Consider the following 16,834-nt stretch of genomic DNA (forward strand, 5'->3'; position numbering starts at 1 on the left):
CTGGTTGATCTTTAGTCCGGAAACCTTTTCCACCTCTTCCAGCTCCAGAACCATGGCCGGGAGTGAGGTGTCAATGTCAGTCAGGGTCAGCAGCATGTCATCAGCGAAGGCCACTACTTTATGTCTCCCCCCGCCCCGAAGCTTATTCCATGAATCGATGGGTTACTTCTAATTGATGCCAAAAGTGGTTCTATGTCCACAGCATACAATAAAGGCAATAGCGGGGCATCCCCGTCTCGTGCCGCGTGTAATGGGGTTCTTATTTGACAAACGGGAGTTGATTGAGAGCCTCATTGAGGGGTCTGCATATTTCGCCTCCATCATCAGTATAAAATTCAGACCTAGCCCCATCGCGTGCAGTGCCTCTATCAAGAATAGCCACACTACCCCGTCGAAAGCCTTTTCGGCATCAAGGGCTAGTAGGAGTGCCCGCTCCCGCCTCACCCCCACCTTCTCTATCAGGTGTGCCACTCGTCTCATGTTGTCCCAGGTGTGTCGTCCCTTTATAGAGCCTGATTGGCCCGTACCTATCAAATCCGGGAGGAGGGGCGCAAGTCTGGCCGCTAGTACCCCTGTATAGAACTTGGCGTCCAGGTTCAGGAGGGCTATAGGGTGGTACGAGCTGCATGCCGTCAAATCCTTCTTGGGTTTACCAAATACCACCACTTTCGCCTCTGTCATTGAGCGTGTCACTATTCCCTCCACCCCCCTTAACACAGATAGAATTGAAGAGTTTAGCTAGTCTTGGGCTTAGTTTTCGGCTATATTTCTGATAAAAAAAACTTGCTGGGAATCCATCAGGGGATGGGGCCTTGTTACGGGGAAGATCTTTCATTACTGCCTCCACCTCCTCCTTAGTTTTATCCTCTTCCAGATGTTTGTTATCTGAGCAAGTGATTTTGCGCAGATGGAGGTTGCTAAAGTAGTCTTTCATGGCGGTACGGTCAAGGTGGTCAGAGGAATATAACTTCCCATAAAATGTCTCAAAAGAGCTTATAATTGTCTCTCTGGTGTCGTCCCGTCCTGCTGCCTAAGGAACAAGTTACTTACCTGTAACTGTTGTTCTCCAGCATGGGTCTGGCATGGATTCACATGCTCATGAATATTCCCCGTCGTCAGGCTGGGAATCCTCGGTAAAGAAAAAACCAGTATCAGTTTTGTTTCTGATCTGTCTTTCGTAGTAGTAACCAATCACTGGTCTCTGCGTCATACTGACCACAGCCAATGACTGCCCTCTACCTAAGCCCCGCCTCTGGCAGCCATCTTCAGATTTGGAAGCACGTGAAGTGGCAGTATGACCAAGTGAAGAGCCGCAGAGGGGTAGGCGGGAGGGTTCGCATGTGAATCCATGCCAGACCCATGCTGGAGAACAACAGTTACAGGTAAGTAACTTGTTCCTTCTCCAGCATGGGGTCTGGCATGGATTCACATGCTCATGAATAAAGAATGCATAGCAGTACACACATGCACAACCACGGGAGGTGGCAAAGGCTCAACATTAAGCATTACATCAAACTCAACATTAAGCAATCTTACCTCCTCACCAGGCTCACCTCAGGCGAACAGGTTGCGCAGCACTGCTTGGCCGACCCTGGACTCCCGATCGACGCAGTAGAATTTCGTGAAGGTGTGCGTCGACCTCCACGTAGCAGCCCTGCATATGTCCAGCAGGGGCACACCAGATAGGAACGCCGTGGTAGCTGCGATCGCTCTGGTGGAATGGGCTCTCGGACGGCCAGGCAGCGGTCGGTTTGCCAACCGATGACAGTACATGATACAGCCGGAGAGCCATCTGGAAATGGAAGCCTTCGAGAGAGCCTTCCCCTGATTGACAGGTCCAAAGTTCACAAAGAGTTGTGACGTCTTCCGAAAACACTTTGTGCGGTCCACGTAGAACTTCAGCGCTCTCGCCACATCAAGCGAGTGCAAAGTCCTCTCAGCCGGCGACGAAGGCGATGGGAAAAACACAGGCAACACCAAGGGTTCGTTGAGGTGGAATTCCGACGGCACCTTGGGCATGAAGGAGGGGTGCGTCCTGAGCACCACCCTCGTGTCGTGAAAAGTCAAGTATGGTGGCTTGCAAGATAGGGCCTGGATCTCTCCCACTCGTCATGCGGAGGTGATGGCCACAAGAAACGCTGTTTTCCACGACAGGAACTTCAACGGGGCCGAGTGCAGAGGCTCGAACGGAGGTCCCATGAGCTTGGTCAGCACCACGTTGAGCTCCCACGCCGGGGCCGGAGCCTTCACCGGCGGGAACCATCTGAACAGTCCCTTCATGAACTCTTTCACCAGACGATGAGACCAGAAGGACGTCCGCCCCGTGGTTCTGGTGTATCGGGAGATCGCAGCAAGATGAATCTTGATGGACGCGTGTGCCAGTCCAGCCTTGGCCAGCGTCAACAGGTACGGCAGTACTTGGGGAGCCATAATCCTTAGAGGGTTAATCTTCTGTGCGTGGCACCAGACAGATAACCTCTTCCATTTGTGTCCGTAGCATTTAAGAGTCGAGGACGCCCTGGCCTTTGCAAGAACCTCTCTGCAGTCGGCCGGTATGTCGTATCCTCCAAACTCTAGCGCTGCAGGAGCCAGGCCTGCAAGTTCAGCGACTTCGGGTCGTGGTGGAGGATGGCGCCTCCTTCCCTGGAGAGCAGATCCGCGTCCACTGGCAGCTTGATTGACGGGGACGCTGACAAGTCCAGAAGGTCCGGGAACCATATCTGCCTCGGCCACGCAGGTGCGACGAGGATCATCCTGCACCGTGACCTCTTGAGCTGGTTGATGAGCCGGATCAGCAGTGGCAGTGGAGGGAACGCGTATAGGAACAGGCCTTCCCAGGGGAACGAGGAAGCATCGCCCATGCTCCTCGGCTGGGGAAACCTGATGGCGAACCTTCTCCACGTGCGTCTTGTCCTCATGTAGGCAGTAAAGACAAAAGGAGTGTTCGTCTTCCTTAAAGACATTCTGCAGCTGGCATCCAGGGCAGACCCTGAACAGCTTTCCAGGCGTCGAGCTTCCCTTCTCCTGGGCCATGACCGAGATGGGCCTGAGAAACTTCTGGAGTCCTCCAAAAGCGTAGCTCGACGAATCTTCACCCTTGAGGGGTGTGGACGAATCCGACACGGGTCCCCGTTGATCGGATGGAGAGTCGGTGGAGCTTGAGGCTCTTTTGACCGAAAAAAACGAAGTTTTTTGAGAAAAAAACGTGAAAAAATAGCACTAGCGCTCGAGAGCAATAGCACGAGGATCCCAACACATGAACGTGCAGTAAAAATCTGAAGATGGCTGCCAGAGACGGGGCTTAGGTAGAGGGCAGTCATTGGCTGTGGTCAGTATGACCTGGAGACCAGTGATTGGTTACTACTACGAAAGACAGATCAGAAACGAAACTGATACTGGTTTTTTCTTTACCGAGGATTCCCAGCCTGACGACGGGGAATATTCATGAGCATGTGAATCCATGCCAGACCCCATGCTGGAGAATACCTGCTATAGAATGCTTTGCTTCCGCCTTCCGCACTTGCCTTGCTAGGAGCCTCTCTGCCTTATTGGCCCCAACCTGATATCGCTGGTGTATGGACACTGTGTTCCGGGTCCTTAGCATCTCTCCCTGACTTCTAATCTCCTTCAGTTGCTTCATGACTGCGTTGGTCTTATTCCTGTGCCAGGCTACTCGCACAGCCTATGTACGAGTTGAATATCTCTGTAGCTGCACTGCACTTCCATTCTAAACCAATCACTGTACTTTGAGTCATACTGCCCCCATCCAATGACAGTCTCCTCCCTAAGGTCCATCCCTGGTAGCCATCTTCAGATTTGCTAAACAAGTAAAGTGGCATTATGAACCAAAAAGAGCCACAGAGGGGAAGGAGAGAGGGATTGCATGTGAATCCATGCCAGCTTCTGAACGATTTCCATCAGTGAGAGGCCCCCAGATATACTGTTGATCTCCCATTCACTCTGCTGGGTCACACTCAGGCAACCAATCATTCAGAAGGGCATTCAGGCAGTCAGACAGCCAATCAGGCTCACAGTGAATTCAGGCCATACTTCTCCATCTAGACACTCAAAACACGGAACGCGGATTCGGAAAAGCACTCTGCCATTCAGCACTCCACACTGCATTCATCCCAGTTGCAGGCAGGGCTATCTCAGTCATTGTGTCAAATACTAGACACCCATAACATGAAATGCGTATTCGTCACACACTCCATTCACCCAGGTCCCAACCGACGGGCGTACCCACAACATAGTCATTCGGAAGGCTCCAGCCAGTCTGGCCAGGACTTCCCCACACTACCATATATGGTACTTCCACCCAACCGACAGTCAGGGGGAAGGGACAGAGTCAGGGCTTCCCCGGGCCTCGGGAATACAAGGCAACAGGCAATAGAAAGCAAGAGGCCACAGGGGCCATCTTGTTTCCTATCAGGAATCAACTGATTCCAATGGCAGGGCCTGGGTTTCCCAAAATGGAGGACACTCAGAGCACCTGTCAAATTCAGCATGCAGCTGCTACCAGCCCAACCCTGCTCTGTGGTCCATGCACAGGTGCCCAAAAACATACACTAGGAGTACAGGGTCGTACTCCCACCTATGGGTGCCATAAGGGTATCCCAACGGTTTGTTCACCAAACCAAAAAGAGGAAGAGCCGCACCGCCAGGAGCCCACATGAACTCCTGCGTGGAAAACAAGACAGAACATACATGATAAAGCAATATAGGACAAGGATATGGAGGCCCAGTCCCTCCAATGCATTTCCAGCATCACAACCTTCGGCATAAAGGTGGGGTGGGTCCACAGCACCACCCTTGTAGCGTAGAAGGACAAGTAAGGCTGCTTGCAAGAGAGGGCCTGGATCTCCTTGACCCGCCTGGCCAAGGTGATGGCCACTAGGAAAGCCATCTTCCACGAGAGAAACTTCAGAGCGGCCTGATGCATTGGTTCAAATGGGGCCCCCATGAGCTTGGTAAAAACCACATTGAGCTCCCAAGCTGGAGGAAAAGTCCTGAAAAGGCCTTTGAGGAACTCCTTGACGAGCTGGTGCAACCATAGGGAGTACCGGGAAATGGCAGCTAGATGCACCGTGATGTAGGCGTGAGCCAGGCCAGTCTTGGACACCGAAAGCAAGTACGGAATGGGCTGTGGAGCTGGAATTTGCAGCAGCGTAAAACTTCTGTGTCCTGCACCACACTGTGAAGTGTTTCCATTTGTGGCCATAGCACAACAAGGTAGAGCAAGATCTGGCCTTAGCTAGGATCTTCTTGCATTCCAGCATTAGGGAATAATGGCCAAATTATAGGCTTGCAGGAGTCAGGCCATGAGGCTCAGTGATGCTGGGTCGTGGTGCAGTATTGCTCCATTCTCTCTGGAGAGAAGATCGTGAAGTGGAGGCAGCCATATGGGTGGAGCCACTGACATACAGAGCAGGTCCGGGTACCAGATCTGCCGAGGCCATGCTGGAGCAATGAGCATCACCCTGCAATGGCAATGTCTGAGTGTGTTGATCACAGGCCGCAGGGGCGGGATTGGAGGGAAGGCGTACAGGGATAGCCCGTACAATGGAAATGAGAAGGCATTCCTCAGGCTCCTTGGTTGAGGAAAACAGCTGGCGAACCTCTGGCACGTTGGCCGCTGTCGCCAAGAGGTCGATCTGGGGTTGACCCCATTTGCAGAAGAGAAGGGACACTTGAGCCTGATGAAAGTTCCCACTCGCGGCAGGACCGCAGCTCTATGCTGAGCGAGTCTGCAATGGTGTTCTTGGTGCCCGCCAAGTGAAAGGGGACGAGGAACAAGTCCTGAAGAATGGCCCAGTGCCAGATGGCCTGGGCTTCAAGGGAGAGCGCAGGGGAGCGCTTCCCGCCCTGCTTCCGGATGTAGAACATGGTGGTGGTGTTGTCTGTGAAGATCCGCACCACCTTCTCCCACAGTAGAGGTTGGAATGATTTGAGGGCCCAGATGACTGCCCAGAGCACCAAGACGTTGATGTTGAGGTCTTTTTCCTCCAGGAGCCAAAGGCCTCTGACGTGCGACTGTCCGGTGTGGGACCACACCCTTCCAAGGAGGCATCTGTGTTGACGGTGGCCTGGTACGGTGGGATGGGGCCTGAAAGGAAGCTCCTTGCGTGAGATGTGGGCGTACTCCCCACCATCGTAGAACTTGCACAAACTCTTGGGTGGGGGCAATCTTGTCTGTCCAAGTGCCCGTGACCTGCGGCCACTTTGCATCTAGAAACTCTTGAAGAGGCCTCATCTGGAACCTGCAAAAGGGAATGAGGTGGATTCAGGAGGACATCATGGCCACCAGCGACTTGTTGCTTGTACTGTTGCGGTTTTTGCCGCCGTCAGGCGCTGAACCTCCGAGGGGGTAGCCAGGCATGCAACCGTGTTGAGACGGATGCCCAGGAACTGTAACGCTTACCTGGGACTCTGCGGAAGCACCTTGTCTCTCTGCTGTGTACCCCATACCACTATACCACTTGCCACCAAAAGCCTGTGCAGTGTTGTGCAGTGACTCACCACCGAACTTGGGGAGGAAGGGGTGGAGAAGTTGGTGGATAACGATACCCCTTGAGCGATGTGTAGAGCTGTGTTGGGACAACAAGGATAAATCGACTACAAAAACAAAAACACTCTTGTCACAAGACGTTCCCAAGCCCAGTTGCCCCCTTGGCTCTAAAGTTTGGGTGAGTGCGCAAGATTACCTTATTAAGATTACCTATTCGTTGTGAAACGTGGTGAAGGGTTTGCATGAAGACAATGCCTGCAGCTCACTAAACCTGCACGCAGAGGTGAGAGCCACCAATAAAACCGTCTTTAACGTCACCAAGCACATGTCCACAGATGCCATCGGCTCGCAAGGCTTGAGTTGCAAAGCTCCAAGAACCACATTGAGGTCCCAGACCGGATGCGACCTATGCACTGGAGGAAACGTCTAAACAACCGCTTAAGATGGGCCTTAACCATTGGGTTGGCTGTCGAAAACACACGCTCGGGGGAATTCTCTTAAGCCCCTATGGCCACCAAATATGTGCGGCAAGCATCCACCTGAACTCCTGAACGAGCCAGTTGTGCTGAAAAGGCCAGTACCTCATCCAGAGGACAGGAGACAGGGTCCAGCCACTTGTTGCGAGCCCAATGGCAGAACATAGTCCATTTGCCTTTATACTGGGACCAAGTCGAGTGCCTCCTGGCCTGCTGAATGATGTCCCTGTTCTCATCAGAAAATTGAGTATGCTGAAGCCTCAGCTGATATTCGGATCTTTCACTGCCCAACCCTGCTGAGTCAGGAACCCCCTGCTGGGGATCGGAAGATGGACGGTACCCTGGGAGCACAACTGCAGCAGATCGGAAAACCAGGTTATCGAAGGCCAATGGGGGGCAACCAGGATGAGGCTGCAGCCCACGGAAGCCCGGAACTTGCAGAGGGTCCACTGGAGCAGAGTGGCGGCCGGGAATGGGCAACACCTGCGGCTGTGCCAGCAGATCTGGAAGGTGTCTCCCAGTGACCCCCAACATGCTCATGAGGCAAACTGGGGGCACTTGGCATTCAGGGGAGATGCAAACAAGCCCAGGTCCGCGAACCGCCAACACTGGAACAGGGGCAACAAGGAGTAATTGTGCAACTCCCACTTGTAGGTGTTGAACCCCAAGCGAATCAGCTGATCTGCTTCTACATTGCTGTCAGGTGGACAGCCAAAATCCAAATCCTCTCTGTAAGGGCCCATTCCCAGATCGAAACCGCCTTCATGCATAGGACCGGGGAACGGGTGCCACCCTGCTTGGTCAGGTAAAACATCCTAGTAGAATTGTCCGTCCTGACCAGAACCAACTTGTCCCCAATTAGGGGCAAAAACGCCTTGAGGGCCAGGCCCACTGCCCTGAGCTCGAGCAGATTGATATGTAGGAGGGCATCCGTCCTGGACCATGCTCCATTAATCGCATAGCCGTCCAGAATAGCCCCCCAGCCCGAAAGAGAGGAGTCAAAGGTCACCACCAGGGTAGGGTCCGGTCGGGTGAACGAGGCTCCCACTGAAATATTGCCATCCATCAGCCACCAGCAAAGATCGGGCAAAAGGAGCTGTGGAATTGGTATCCAGTCCAACTGAGGCCCTGTCTGCTGAGCACAATTGGCTGCCAGGTGGAGCTGGAGGCACCTCATCTTGAGACAGGCATGTGGAACAGTTAGCAAGAAGGAGGCCATCAGGCCCAGAATGTGCTGGAACCACCATGTCGAGGTGGTCGAGTTGATCAGAAAGTTCCCCACCGTCTGAGGGAGGGACATCAGCCTCTCTGGCGAGGGGAACACCCACTGAACAGTAGTGTTCCAACGAGCCCATGGGAAGACAAGATCCTGAGACGGGCATAACTGATTTCCTCAGGTTGAGGGAATACCCCAGCTGATGAAGGGTATCCGCCAATCTCTGGCAGGAGTGCACCACTGCTTCGGGTGACCCTGCCCTCACCCAGTCGCCCAGTCATCCAGATAAGGGTACAGGTGAAGGCCCTCCAAGCGGAGAAGGCCCGCCTCTACATTCATCAACTTCTTGAATACACAAGGGGCCGAGCTGAGGCCGAAGCATTGTGAACTGCAGGTACTTCCAATGCGGTTGATATATGGGTACAGGCAGGTATGCATCCTTGAGTTCCAGGGAACACATCCAGTCCCCTGCACACAGAGACCCGGCTAGGTGCGGGAGAGTAATCTTCTTGAAGCGTTCCAGCAGTAAAAACAGATTTATAAATGACAGGTCCAGGACTACCCTCAGGACAGCCTGGTTGTTTTTGGGTACCACAAAATCCTGGAATAGTAACCAAAGCCCCTGTCTAGAAAAGGAACTGGTTCTATTGCTTGCATCTCCAAGAACGAAAGGACCTCCAGTAAAAGAGCCGGGGACCCGATCTGACGAGTAGGACAGGATGACAGAGTCATAGGAAGAGGAAGGCTGAAGCTTGTGGAAACTAATGATAGGATCCACAGGTTCCTGAAGGGTTCCAGGTGTCCTGGAAAAGAGCCTAGCGGCCCCCCACAGGCATGCAGTGTTCCTCAACCCTGACATCACTACTTTTTGGTGTAAGAGCTGGGGGCAGAGGAGGAGGAGGATGTTAGGCAGAATCATATGCAGTACCCCTTAGGGACCACTACATACGATTAAGACTACAAGTGATAGTACAATTTCACCTTTGATACAAGCCTGTACTACACAGTAAAGTGGTAGCGATGGCTGAGCAGCCAGTCTTATCTCAAGAGCAAATGAGCAGTAACAGGGATTACATAAAGGACTACAATTACTGTGACTCAAGCAAACACTGACTCAAGGTTTCTGGTTAAAAAATATAAGTACATTCATTTTTAAACCATCTGTTCACAAAACACTTCACTCTATTAAATAGAACTACACTGTAAATATACTACACACAACCAATTCCTTTTGTTCAGTTCAATTCAAGGTAAGTACATTAGGATTTGACAGACCAGTGTTTCAAAACAAAGACGTTACTGTGGGTTCATACGCGATCACTTTTTGACAGTAATGACAGTTCAGTCTTACGAAAGGAAAACGTACCCGCGGGAAGAAATGTAACCGTAGTCAAACACACTTACCACATAGAATTAAAACAAGGGAATAGTGGATAAAAATCATAGGCAATACTTTTGTCAAGGCAATAGAATCAGAGGACGTGTTCTAAGAGGCAGATAAAAGTCAACAGGCCTGCGCCAGTGTCAGATGGAGCAGGGGCTCTGTTGTCGAGGATCACACGGTGAGAACAGTTCAAGATTACCGTTGCCAGGAGTACTGGATATTGTCAAAGGGAGGCAAAAGTTATAGGATGGAAGAAAGAAAAGACAAGCCTTCGGAAAGGAAAAGGGTTCACCCCGATTCCTCAAGGTCGAACAGAGAGAACGACCAAATGGACACAGTACCTTTTATGAAGAAAGCTGGTGCTACAGCAGTTGTTCCTGGTAGTTCCTGCAGACTTGCGGTTCCTGAAGCTTCAGTCGTGGGGACAAGAAGGACGACATCTGGAGTGATCCGCACTACCCAGGGATGAAGTCAGCAGCAGCAAAGCAACGATGAATAAAAGGTGTGCTCCTTAAAAACAGGAGAGGGCTCTTCTGATGGCTATCCGGACCACTACAGCTTAGTGCAGCGATTTCGATCCAGAAGAGGATTCTCTGGCTGTAGGTGGTGAGCTGGTTAATCCCACCATGCTCAAGGGAAGAAGACTCCGGACTGGATCTTCTCTGTCGTTGAAGGGTAGATAGCTCAGGACTGCAGCAGGGCTTCACCGGGATCCAGGAGTTGCAGCAGCCGACTTCTTCTCCACTTCTCTTCGGTTCTTGTAGTTCCAGTGGCAACTCCGACTTCCAGCCCAAGAGTCCTGCCTTTTATGCCAAAATCCCCCATTCACACAGCCTGGCTGTCAATCACACAGCAGGGGGGTTGTCCAGCCCAGCCAACTACCTCAGCCAATGGACACAAAGTGCGACTTGGGTCTCCAAGGAGACCCTGTGCAGGGGGGGTTACTAAACCCCTCCCTCACATTCAGCCCACCTAGACACCCAGGCGCCAAAGGAGGGCCTCTTTGCAGAAGCCCGCCAAAGGACGGCGAACACGGAAACCAAACCTGGTTTGGCGTGAAAAGCAAACAACAAGAAAGACCTTTCCAACACGAAATGGCGAAAAACCACGCTAGGACCCAAAATAAAAATTATATGGTAGCAGGTTTTACGTTCACGTCTGTCACCGCAGCCAGAAATCTCAACACGGGAATCCGTGTAAAAATGATAGTCACCACTGCCACCAGCCATGTCGATCGGGAAGGGGGACACAAAGTGCCCGTTGAGTTTACAGAAGGACAGGGGAAAGATATTCCCTTCCAGTACTCCATTGTAAGGTGGCTTGTACTGGATCTGTATTTTAAAAAGGACTAGTAAAGGCAATGGTGACTTTACATGTTTCTGGGGGACAGTAGTCATCCCCAGAACTGGAGTTCAAAGGGAAGTCTAAAAGACATCCCTGTGTCACTGCACTAAAGGTTCTGTGTGACACAAGTAAAAAGATGATGCCTAGGGAGTTGGTGACACTCCATAGCCCATGAGCACAAAAAGTACAGCACACAAAGAAATACACTGTAAGAGAGGGAAAAAGGCTCACACTCTTACCAGGTGGAAAAAAATAAACCCGAGAAATCCAACAAAGCTGCTGAAAGACTCACTAGGTAGGTGAAATTAGCCATAAATGAGAATTCTCCATAACAGAGGGTGAAACCCACCCAAAGTCCTCTGTAGCTTCCTTCTGTTGTCCCTGGGTGACCTGTCAGGCCTCTGTATACTGCAGTCTCTAAACCCCTTGAAGCTGGAGAAGGATCAGGGTTTGAACTCGGCCCTACCCTGAGACTGAGGTAAGGATTTTTGACCTGGCTTTGTCAGGATGGCTAAGGACTTGGCGGTTTGAGTGGAGGTTTTCTTCTTCGTAAATTTGTTATCCTGCACGTCAGATGAAAACATTGTGGTATGCATCCAGGCCATGCTTCTCATCTCAACCCCAAGACACAGCCCTCTGCTGATTGTGTCAATGTGGGAGAGCGAAGACTCAATGAGGTCCTGCGCAATGGCCGAGGCTTCTGCCAGACCTGCCTTGAAGGAGGCTTGTTTGTCCGAAGGGAGGTCGGGCAGAAATTCCAGAGCTCTCGCCACAGCTTCTGGTTAACCGCAGCCAAGAGGGTGTCTGTGTTGGCCTGCCGTAGATGCAGTCCTGAGATGGAATAACAGCACTTTCCCAAGGATTTGAGACCTTTGTCCTCCCTGGAGAGGCAACTGGAGGTGGCTCCGATGGAGCAAGACGAAGACGACAATGGTTTAGAATATAAAGAGGCTGCTGCCACCACAGAGGAATGGGGCTGTGGATGGGAGGCAAGGAGAATTGGCTCCCCGTCCGCCAGTCTAAACCTGGTGTCCAACGTCTTGTTTATCTGGGCATTGGCCCAGGGCTTCTCTCAGACCTTCTGCGCCACCTGCAGCACATCGAGCGTTTGCCCAAGACCTCTGCAAGTACCCCCGACTCCTGGGGGACTTCCTCAGGAAGAGAGACCCCGAAGAAATCTGCCAAGCCCTGGAGGCAGTCATGAAAGGCCTTATCGGATGCCGAGGGCTCATCATCCTGAGTGTCATCGTCATTTTCACCCCCCCTCAACCCCCTTTTTCACTGGCCGAGGGGAATCCGGCTCCTGGGACACAGGTGCCAGGGGGTCCCCCAAAGACTGGAGCTGCAGACACGTCCAACAGCTGTTGAGGGGGAGGTGTTGGTGGTACAGGAGGTGGAGGGGTCTGCACGACCTTTAGGGTCTGAACCAGAGGAGGGACTGGCACCGGGAGAGCCGGTGAACAGGAGTACCACCCAGGGGAGGGGGCCGAGGCGGCACCACCTGGGGGATAACCTCCTTCACAATGTCCTTCAGGAGCCCCTTCATCTGAGGGGAACCCATGAGGAAAAGGAAGCGTTCGAAGAAGTGGCCCTCACTAGCTGCCGTGTCCCTACGACCCCTGCCCTCTGAGGCGCTGGGCCTCTGCTCCTGGTCAAAGCGCTGAGGCGCCTGGGGCATGCAGCTGTGATGGGTAGGTGTAGCATTGTGGGGACACAAAACCTGCATCATATGGTCCGCTGCCGCTTTCAGAGGTAAGGGGGCTGGAATCGTCCTGCAAAAGCACATTTGATGGGCAAAAACACTGAGTCGGATCCAAGATGACCGTCTGCCTGGCAGGCTCTGCCACATACCGCTGTGCCATTTAGAAGCCTTGCACCAAGCCCTGGATGGGAGGGCGCAAAGGCCCTTAGCCAAGAGAGGACTCCGACACAAGAGGATACAGCTTGGGTCTTGCACCCGAAGCCGAGACGTCGACCTCAGAGAGCCCTCTGGTAGGCGCTGAGCCCACAGTCGGATGTCCGGTAGTCGAAGCACCCTGGGGGACTGCCTGAGAGCAAGCTCTGGTAGGGTGGGAGCCCTCGGCACCTGTGCAAGTAACCATGCTGTATCTAGCCAAGGAACGACTCTTGGAGGTTGCACTCGATGAGCCCTTACCCCCTGGGATAGGAGAGAACGAGCCTGATCATCCATCTGAGGACAACCTGGTAGGGCTCCTGGATCCCTCAGCTTGGGGGCCGGTAGCCTGGAAGGGCTGAGGTCTGTCCCCGGACCGCCCAGAAGAGCCCCTAGGCCCTTCGGCTTGGGAGCCGGGAGCCATAGAGGCCTCGGGCCTGCCAGAACCTGAATGCGAGGAACCCTGGTAAGGAGTCTCCGCGCTGTGGTGCCATGCAGAACAGAGGGCCTACCTTGTCTTGAAGAGAGGTCCCGGTGACAAAGTCCTTAATGTGGAGAGGGGGAGAAGTATGGAAGATCTCCCTCCACCATGACATTCTTCAAAGCCATGTGACCGAGCACTGCAGGCTGTACATGAGTCCCAGCTGTGGTCGGGCCGCAAACACTCAAGACAGAGTGCATAGGGGTCCGAGGCTGGGAACGAGCGGTCGCAGGAGTCACACCTTGTGAATCCTCCTGCGGCCGAAATGCGCCGTGGAGGTGAGGCACCGAAGGGAAGTGAAATAAGAAATGAAAAAACAAATGGGGAGCAAGCGGAAAGCTAAAAAAGGTCCTTGCGCTGGCTGCCAGGTCCGACACCGTGCGGAAAAAGGGACTGATGTGAGGCTCCGGAATGCGGGGCCTCAGCGGGGCATTCCCACACCAGAGGACGCGCCCAATGCTGTGAGAAACCACAAGGTGTCCCACTCACTAGTCCCTGGGTATCTGTCATCGATGGCCGTGTACTGGCCACCTGGCTTTTGGATCCAGTTCCTGGGGGTGGACCAGTGCAGGAGGATCACCTAGGCGAGGGGACTTCAGGGAGTGGGATGCAGTATTCCTGTCCCTGTAACACCTTTACCACATCCGACTAGGTAGGATATTTAGGAACTCTACATCCCCCCCTTGCGCCGCTTTTTACAACACAAACACTTTCTCACGGACAGCCCGCTATGAGAGAAAACAGACTAACACCCAAGCAGTATACCGGACGTGTCCCAATACAATGGTCAGGGGAGGTCAGACTATTACTGACCATCACACACACACACCTGACTTCCATTGCACTTCCCCACACGGATAAAAGGTGGAGCACGAGAGCACCCTCTGAGTGAGGCCAAGCACACGAGGAAACAGCAGTTTCAAGAAGGCAGCTGAGCAAGAGGAAAGACAGAAAAACCGAAGGGGATCGCAAGGAGGGAAATTTGCTTGCCCTTTTTGACAAGGTACCGTTACTTTCCCGAGAACTTGAGAATAGAAAGCATAAGACCAGGAAACCAGACTGAAGAATCCTGCATTGTGTGTCCGAGATAGCCGGGGCCCTCCCGTGTCAGTAATCAAGGTCGGGGAGAATCACCGGTCACTGCGGTACAGTCTTTGTCTCCACGAACAAAGCTGCTTGAGTAAAATCAACACAGCCGGTGAGTTGGGGAGACCGATACAAGGCCGGTCTGTGTTGAAGCCAAGGTTGCAAGCAGTAACATTTTATGGTTAGAGCTGGAACAAAAATTGTTCAAATGTGTGTGATAAGAGACGCAAATGAAGCTGAACTGCTGATGAGTGACTCAACTTTAAAGCAAGCTACAATACTTTTGACTGAGTGGTCCGGTACTGTGTGGGTGTAATTATTATTCTCCAGCATGGGTCTGGCATGGATTCACATGCTCATGAATATTCCACATCGGCAGGCCGGGAATACCCGGTAAAAGAAAAAACAGTTTCACTTCCACGTAACAGTTTTTCTCCTCTAAACCAATCACTGTACTCTGGGTCAGACTGCCCCCAGCCAATGATTGCCATCTACCTAAGCCCCTCCTCTGGCAGCCATCTTCAGATTTGGTATCACGTAAAGTAGCAGTATGACCAAGAAGAGCCGCACAGGGACAGTAGGGAGGGTTTGCATGTGAATCCATGCCAGACCCATGCTGGAGAATAATAATTACACTCTCTGGAATCCCTGTCGACGCAATAGAATCTTGTAAAGGTATGTGGTGACCAATGGCTATCCATGATTGGATAACCACTGGCTGTTTGAATGGGGAAGATCCTTACCAATGGTGGGCTTGCTCCCAGCCCGATTCTTGGATAAAAGAAGGACTCCAGTGACTGTTCGACAGATCATCATTGGAACTAAGACTTTTCAAAGAAGAGTAGGCCGCTGATGACCGGAATACACCCCCTGCAGCTGCCCAGCATTGACTCCAGTGTTGTCCCGGCGAAGCCCTGCTCCTGTGTCTTGAGCTCAAGAAGGCCATTGCTGGTGCTTCGACCAGGGTCCCTACACCAAATGGTGGACTGAGCAGCTCTCTGCTGAGCTAACTCGCTGCAGACGTCCATCATTCCGAGCCTTGGAACTTTGCAGATTTTCAGCTTGTGGCAAAAGCGACCTCTGCATCTGCGACCCCTAGGGCTTCCTCGAGTGGACCAAGCACAGAAGATTGTGTCCCCAACCGATTCTGGAGAACCTGCAGTGGTCTCTGGAAGAATTGGAGTCAGGTGGGGTAAGTTAACATACCTGTTTCTGCTCACTCCCACACCACCCATCCCCCATAGGGTCACATTAGGCATAAAGTCCTGGCCTTAACTCACTCTTACCTGACCTTTGGTGGTGGACCTGGGTTATGGATACTTCCCTAGGCCTATCCTAGTATTGAGTGGAGTACTTACCTGAACTTTAACTTTTTTTAATAACTTTGCAACTCTTATTCAGAACCACTGGCACTGCTATTCCTATATGAACTTACCTAAATATGTCTGTGTTGCAATGGTCATTGTATCAAATGCTAATCGACCTCTCACAAGGGTGGATATGTGTGTTTTATAAGGCTGTTGTGTGACAATATTTGTTTATTATTTGTATCTGGATAGTGTGTACACTAAAGACCGAATGCATCATTCTATTTTCATATACTTACCTGTCTTAATGGTGTAGCTCTATGTAGACTCACTGTAGCCCCAGACCACTTTCACCCTTCCTGAGGCGAATCATTGACCGCTCTGCTACTCACTGTGATTGGGTTTAGTTAACCTCTTGGTGTTTTCCCTGTTCAACATAATAGGGTGGCCTCCCAAAATCCTCCCACTAGGGCTGAGTTTGGAAATCCATCCTAACAGATGGAATTCCCTGCATCAGTTTATTAATTAATCAAAAACAACAAAGCCAGGGCTTCTACACCCTTACCAGATGGCAATTCCGCAGACAAACACCTTGATTTTTGCTATGGAGGTGATATATGGGGGATCCTTGCACCCCCTAGCCTTGTTTGTTATGGCCCTCATAGTTCAAGGGGATCCACACCATAGTCCATAACATGCGATGTGCAGGCAGAAATTAAAAACCAGTGGCACCTGAAATGCCCCATTTGTGAATGTATTATCAGGTGGCACAGATAGTGGATGCCATTTGTGTGTGGATCTGGGAGGCGGACTGCAGCACAAGTGGACTCGCAGGGAGTTTGGGGGGTATATTTTCAGAAAACATACCACATGGGGGAATTGTAGCGTGCTCTGGTGCCAGCTAATCTGAACACCAGCTTCTAATAAGGGCACACATGCTGCAAATCTCCTGCTCACAAGCCCAATGTCTAACACACACACACACACACACACACACACACACACGATGAAAGATCTATAGACATAGAATGGAGCGGAGGAGGAACATCAAATAGAGGAGAAAGAAGTGGGAGAGATGGAGATAAAGAAGTGAAAAAACAACCAGCAGAGGCTGGTGAAGACTAGGAGCAGGAGCAAA

At 51.9% G+C, this 16,834-nt stretch overlaps 1 protein-coding gene across 10 annotated transcripts in view; it reads right to left on the minus strand.

The window, feature by feature from the left end:
- The window catches only part of HERC1 (HECT and RLD domain containing E3 ubiquitin protein ligase family member 1), a 3,379,312-nt gene that overhangs the window by 13,719 nt on the left and 3,348,759 nt on the right, over positions 1-16,834 (minus strand). The window lies entirely within an intron of this gene.

Source organism: Ambystoma mexicanum, chromosome 11 (genome assembly GCF_040938575.1).
Source record: "Ambystoma mexicanum isolate Mex_15411 chromosome 11, UKY_AmexF1_1, whole genome shotgun sequence".
Taxonomy (NCBI): domain Eukaryota; kingdom Metazoa; phylum Chordata; class Amphibia; order Caudata; family Ambystomatidae; genus Ambystoma; species Ambystoma mexicanum.